Here is a 7,388-nt window from a genome sequence, read left to right as displayed (position 1 = left end):
AATGAAGGTGAGGCGACCATAATTTGATTTTTAATTTTACGGATCCGCCGACTCTAAAAATTTGCATTTCAAAAAAAAAATAAAATCGGAAATTTTCAATCCGCTTTTGTCAAACCTGTGTTTATAAAAGCAAATCACAGAAACTTAGAAAAAAACACATGTGCCGAATGGTAGAAGAAGGTGAGCTGTCAACTATGATTTTATCGAGAGTCTACAAATTCTGAACCCTCCCCATTGCATGTCTCTCTCTATTTTTTTAATTGCTGTTTCTACCAATTTCGAAAAAATCCGGATTTTTTACCTTCTTCGATTTGTAAAATACTGACAAGTCAAAACAAAAATGGCTGTCATGCAGTGTTTACTGGTAGCTAATCTGCTTATTGCCACTGATAACAGGTAATAATCAAGATGTTAACTGTGCTACCAGATGTAATTGCAGTTCTAATTGCTCATTATCCTCATAAAAAGTGTTGTTTTTCAAAGACAGAGATACTAGATGTGGAAATTTCACAAAAAGGATGGTAAATAACGATATGAATTTACTTGATACTTTGCTGCAAACAAGTTTATATGCGCCTAAAACACAATAATTCCTCCATAAATAATACAGTGATCAGGAAAGACATGAACTCTACCCAAGCTAACCCAGCTATACAGTAGGATTACTTTATTATTAATTTAAAGAGGAAATGAAAGCAAGTACATGGTAACTAATAAAGAGTGACAGTCTGCAGAGGGAACACCGCGGATTACGAGATTCAGTGACTTAGCAAATCCTACATCAAGACCAGTATATAAAAACCCTTGAAACTGCAGAGCAACTTGACAGTACCTCTAGAAGACTTCTTTGAATTTATGTAGCTAAACAGGGTAATAAAGTTTCTGAATTTCAAAATATAATTTTAGCAGATTGGAACAGGACTACAATAATGCTTTGATATCATATGTACTTAGAGTAAAAAAAAAAAGAATGCAGGATCTAAGAATCTATCTAATTCATTCTCAATAGATTACAGATGTAATTTTTAAAAATGTTTTAAGTTTTAAGTTTGGCTAACAGGTACATCCAGTTCCTTCAATTTCAGATCTTTATTAAATCCAGGAAACAGATCTCTTGTTTCTTATAATGAGAAAAATCCATTCATCCATCAGTTGAAAGCTGGAAACTCAGAGCATCTGCAGAATTTTATTAATTCGTTTAATTGCCAAGTTAAACTTCGATATTTACCCTGAATATTATTCAAATGACGCTCAAATGAAAGTGCAAACTATACAGTGAAGAACATAATTAAATTTTTATAATTTCAAATATTACATGGTACTCATATTAAACAATGTTTGAATTAAAAGTTGTAGTTTTTATAAATAACAACATTTATACATGCAATGTATATTAATATTTAAAAAAAAAAAATATCTTGTAAGTTGTTTTTTGTTTTGTTTTATATTACAGTGAAATGGGACATGACTTTTTATATGTGAAAAAGGTCGTTGCTAGAATGATTTTTGTCTTTTTTTTTTTTTTTCGTCCTCCGACTTGACCTTTCTTGAAAAAAAAATCCGTAAAACTAAAAATCAAATTATGGTCGCCTGATGGTGATTTAATATATCATAATAAAGTATTTTTTTTTGTATTATACATATAATTTCATGCACACTGTTCATAAATCTCCATTAATTGTTAAATTCAGTCTAAAAATGTTTATCATTTTAATTATACCTCCCGCAAACGAAGTTTGGGGGGGTAAATACGAATCACCTTGTCCGTCTGTCCGTCCGTCCGTCTGTCTGTGCAATCATGTCCGGTCCATATCTTTCTTACAGAGGGACATTAGAATGTACTACTACACAGTAAGATTGCTCATGACCTAAGAGTTTGTCATGACCTTGACCCAAGGTCATTTGGGAAAGTTCAAGGACACTGGAAGAAAAATTTCATAATTCATGTCGGGTCCATATCTTTCTTATGGATAAACTTGGTAGGTTCTCATTTTACACAAAGATTGCCCATGACCCAAGGGTGTGTCATGACCTAGACCCAATGTCATTTGAGAAAGTTCAAGGTCACTGGAAGAAAATTTTCATAAATCAATTTGATACATATCTTTTATGGATAAACTTGGTAGTAAGGGTGAAACGTTTACTAAATTTTGTAAACGTTTAAACGGATAGCAGTAATTGAAACGATTCCGTTTAAACGAGAGATATTCTATGTTGGATTTTAATGGCTACTTACTCATGAAAGTCGAATTTGATAATCAATTCTTTCACTTTAATATAAGTTTGAGTTATTTTTACAAATTTATTGTTTGTTATTGTGATTTAACCGTAAGAATTTGAGGCGCATTAAATTCATTCACTTACGACCTCGTCACCCATTTGCTTGGTTTGTTTGGCTACCGGACGTAGTAAAGATGGATCTTTTAATCATGAAAGAAGTAAAACAAGACCTGCTGACTATATTTAAACTTTTCAAAGACTTTCAAAAAATATATTCAAAATATAATTATCAAGTTTTATATTTTAAGTGTCGTAAAACATCGCTCCTATTAGCAACTCGGAAATATGAATTATGTTAGCCCATATCGGGTTTTAGATATTCTCATTCTATATGTTTCCAGTTTAGATTGTTGCTTATCAAATTGTCAAAGTCAGTGTTTCTTTTGTAAATTTTGAAATAAAACAATTTGTTTGTGGTCAACATTTTTTCTGAAGACATTGATAATGACCTTCGTGTAAACGTTTACTGAAACTGTAAACGTTTAGAGCATATAATCGAAACGTCTCCGTTTACACGTGTAATCGTTTTGCCCTTACTTGGTAGGTTCTCAATTCACACAAACATTGTCCATGACCCAAGGATGTGTCATGACCTTGAACCAAGGTCATTTGGGAAAGTTCAAGGTCACTGGAAGAAAATTTTCATAATTCCTGTCTGGTCAATATCTTTTTTATGGATAAACTTGGTATGGTTTCTATTTCACACAAAGATTGCCCATGACCCAAGGGTATGTCATGACCTTGACCCAAGGTCATTTTGGGAAATTTCAAGGTCAATGGAAGAAAAATATCATAATTCGTGTCCGGTCCATATCTTTCTTATGGATAAACTTGGTATGTTCTCATTTCACACAAAGATTGTCCATGACCCAAGGATGTGTCATGACCTTGACCCAAGGTCATTTGGGAAAGTTCAAGGTCACTGGAAGAAAATTTTCATAATTTGTGTCCGGTCCATATCTTTCTTATGGATAAACTTGGTAGGTTCTCATTTCAAACAAAGATTGCCCATGACCCAAGGGTGTGTCATGACCTTGACCCAAGGTCATTTTGGGAAATTGAAGGTCACTGGAAGAAAATAAACAATAAACTTTACTGAAGCAAATAAAGTATAAAATTTGGACCTCCTCCCTAAAACTTAAAAAACATTGACGGATTTGACCCCACTATCATTGTTTTTATTATGTTCCCGAAACAGAGTTTGGGAACATATTGTTTTTACTGTGTTTCTTCTTATTTTTTTTTTCTTATTTCTTCTCCGGACTTTTTTGTCCGCAAATGTTCTCAGAAACTGTTCATCCAACTGAGCGAAAAGCGAAAACCTTTTTAGGGTTAATAGGTGTGTAGTGTAGGTGGTCGCAGGGAAGGTCATTTTTGCGCGCATACGCATGCACGTGCAGGCGCGTGCAACACGCAAAATTTCTTATATCCTTAAAATAGCTATAACTTTTATATTTTTTGATGAAATAATGTGAAACTCATTATATAAGGATATATGAATAGCGTAGATAAAATGACACACTCAAATAAGCACGAACTTGCATGTGCGCTTCGCTCTGATTGGCTGATACAAAAAACTCAATATCTTTTCTGTTTTTTTTTTTTAAGAAATGCTATGAAATTTGAAATATAGGCATACTTTAGAATCTCCTACAATATGATATATAACAATTGTCATGAAAACATGCACGTGCATATGCGCTGCAATCTGATTGGCTTAAACTTTAAAGGGCTATAACTCCCTTGTTTTTTAACCAAACATGATAGAATTTAGAACATAGAGAGACATAGTTGACTCCTACAAGAAGGTTTGGTCATCATGCACCTGCGTGGACGTGTGCTTTGCTCTGATTGGCTGAAAGAATAATCTCTATATCTTTTTTGTTTTTTGACGAAATGTTTTGAAATTTAAAACATAGTCATGCATTAAGATATCCTTCAATATGATATATGATATTTTCATGAAATCACGTGCATGCACGTGCGCTGAAATCTGATTGGCTGAAATTTAAAATGGCTATAACTCCCTTACATTTCAACATAACAGGATGGGATTTAGAACATAGATAGATATAAGAAGCTCCTACAAGAAGATATAGTCATTATGCACGTGCGTGCACGTGCAGTTTGCTCTGATTGGCTGAAACAAAAATCTCAATATCTTTTTTGTTTTTTGACGAAATGTTTTAAAATTTAAACATAGTCATGCATTAAGATATCCTACAATATGATATATAATATTTTCATGAAATCACGTGCATGCATGTTCGCTGAAATCTGATTGGCTTAAACTTTGAATGGTTATATGCCCTTATTTTCCAACCAAATAGGATGGGATTTAAAATAAAGATAGACATAATGTCATATTTAATAGAGCTTAAAGGGAATATAGCACCAAAAGGGAGTTGGGGAGCGTTTGGGGAACATCTGTAAAGCCCTAGTTTCATTTGTTTTCATTTTTTTTCTCCTGTTTGTCAGGAAATTGTGGGCTGGATTTTTTTTACTGAGATGTGAACCCCCCTCCCCAGTACTGAAAAAAAATTCTGGATCTGCATCAGTATTGGCAGTAACTGAATGTCACATCGACAACGGCAGATAACTTCACTATATGAAATTTGTCTAGTGTAGCAGCGATGATCTTTGACCCTTTTTGAACTTTAACCTATAATCATTTGAATTTATTTTACCCCCACTATACTTAAACTTGTACTTACTGACTGTCATACTGGTCTCGTCAACTCCATGAAATATAATCCAATTATAACACAAAATGAATTAATCCAATACACACCAGACTGCAGCATGTGCTTATGCTATCCCATTCGGCAAACCTTCATCCATTCAGTCACCTTATTAGATGAAGTGGGAATCGACAGAGGTAGGCCGAATGGTGTTTAATCTAAAAATATGATAATGGATGATGCAACCCAATGTAATGTAGAATTTTTCCAAAAGGAGTTCACATGTTAACCATGTGAACATGTAAAGTACAAGAACAAATTTTAAATTAATTCATAACAAATGATGTTTTAACAAAACTTTTTCATATCTAAGCCTATTCTAAAAAAGGTATGTGCTGTGTGTTTGTGGTGTTGAGGGGGGGGGGGGATTTGTAAATTTTAAAAGGTCCTATTATGAGCAAAACATTTATCAAAATCTAATTTATGTCATTAATTAAATTCAAAGTGGTAATGAATTAAGCATGTAAAATACATATTATAAGAGGTTCTGAGTCATATGTCACAGGGTCTGAGAATTTTCATAGTCAATTTAACGAATATATATATGTTTGTGTAAATTTTAGAATTATTTTGACTTTTCCTTGGAAAGCCGCCCAATATGTACGAGTGTGTATTTAGAGGCAAACACTTTAGTGCGGGTATTACTGTCTCAGTATTACTGTCTCATGACAACATCTAGTATTTATATGGAATCATTCTCAGGTTGTGTAGATTCAAATTTGTTAAAATTTTGACCTCCGAGAGTAGGGCGCGGTGAAAATTGGCAATCAAAATTTTATATAGAAAACAATACTCAGGTGACCTATAAGGCCCGTGGGCCTCTTGTTGACAGATTTATGCCCCTTGGACTTGGAAGAATTCCAATTTGGGGGGACGGGGCATAAATGTTTTACAAACATCTCTTGTTAGTTAATGAGTTAATTTTTTGATAGATGCCTAAGAGAAAGTCACTCACTGGCAATAAAGAGCGCAAGAGGGATGCTATGAGGAAGAGGCAAAAGAGACTTCAGTCCTGCCCTGATCCTCCATTAGAAGAAACACTGACAGTGGATGCAGCTGCTCCTAGGTCAGAATGTGGCTCTATAGGGTTGCCACCTACTTCGCTAAAACCCTTGGCCAGGGTGCAGGCCTCTCCTAGTGAGAAAATGCACTCAGCCCCGAGGTTGTCACCTCCTCGGGGAAGTCGTCTGATTGTCCCAAAGGACAAGGTAGCATCCCCTGACTCCCCAGCGTGGGTTTGTACTCCACCGAGAGTACCTGAATCGGACATTTGGATGATGTCTGGTTCAGCAGGTCAGGCGCAGCTGATACCTCCCAAGGGGGAAGAGGTCAGCAGGGCTTTAAAAAAAGATGTAAGGCACAGAGAGGAAAACAAAGGAAATATAGAGGAAAACAAAGGAAATATAGAGGAAAATAAAGGAAATGTAGAGGAAAACAAAGGAAATATAGAGGAAAACAAAGGAAATATAGAGGAAACTAAGAAAATAATAGAGGAATCAGAGAAATTTGAAAAGATATCAGAGAAATTTGAAAAGAAATCAGAAATATGTGACGGAGAATCTAAAAAATCTGTCCAGGAATATAGAAAAGATGTTAGAGCAAGTGAAGGTAAATGTTCAAGAAATCAGAATTTGTCTGTTCAAGGTTCATTTCATCAGGGAGATCCAATGTTTGGTGAAAATGCAGGAACTCAGTGTGTAGCTAACTCTTTAACAGCACTGGCATATCATCAACTGAAGAATTGTGAACAATGGCAATCAGCAGATATGAACAAAATATTGGCAACAGGAGATGAGTTGTATTCATATCTACAGTGTAGTTCTACAATTGCAAGCAGATACCTTTTAGTAAGTGAGTTACCTCAGTTTTTCGAATGCTTTGGTAGGCTGTATGAGTTTAAAGCAAACGAGTCTTTACCAAGTTTGATAAACTTAGCAAATGTTGTAATGGATTATGCTGTATTCAATGCTCATGAATTGTTAGAGGCACTTCAAATAGCCCTTGATGACAGTGACGGGTGTTTTGTATGTTTTGGTGGAAATACATTTTTGATTGGGAAATCTCACCATAATTTTTTCACATTTGATTCCCACTCCAGGTCTTCTGCAGGATTTCAGAGTGTAAACGGTAGAAGTACACGAGTTTTGTACAAAACTGTTCAAGATTTATGCAATCATATTGTGTCTTTAGCTAGGTCAATGGGTTATACTGAAGCAATTGAGTGTGAAATAACTGGAGTGCAATGCTCTGCTAGACAGCTTTCATTTGGAAATGAAGAAGGCACTGATAAAGAATCACAGTTCAGTGATGTAGAAAAAGAATTAAATGATTTTGCCGACTTTCAATGTAGTAGTTCAAGATTACAAA

General features: G+C 34.7%; 1 long non-coding RNA gene across 1 annotated transcript; it reads left to right on the top strand.

The window, feature by feature from the left end:
• Nucleotides 1–1,716: 1,716 nt before the first annotated feature.
• On the top strand, nucleotides 1,717–5,221 carry LOC133180284 (uncharacterized). Its single transcript, XR_009720315.1, has 3 exons — nucleotides 1,717–2,063; nucleotides 3,053–3,465; nucleotides 4,722–5,221. It is a non-coding gene; the product is annotated as an uncharacterized LOC133180284 (long non-coding RNA).
• Nucleotides 5,222–7,388: the final 2,167 nt, after the last annotated feature.

The sequence above is a fragment of the Saccostrea echinata genome, unplaced genomic scaffold (genome assembly GCF_033153115.1).
Source record: "Saccostrea echinata isolate AGI-Se365-2 ecotype Australia unplaced genomic scaffold, CSIRO_AGI_Sech_v1 ptg000006l, whole genome shotgun sequence".
Taxonomy (NCBI): Eukaryota; Metazoa; Mollusca; class Bivalvia; order Ostreida; family Ostreidae; genus Saccostrea; species Saccostrea echinata.
Note: the sequence above shows the minus strand (reverse complement) of the source record. Positions and strands in the feature narration are given on the sequence as shown.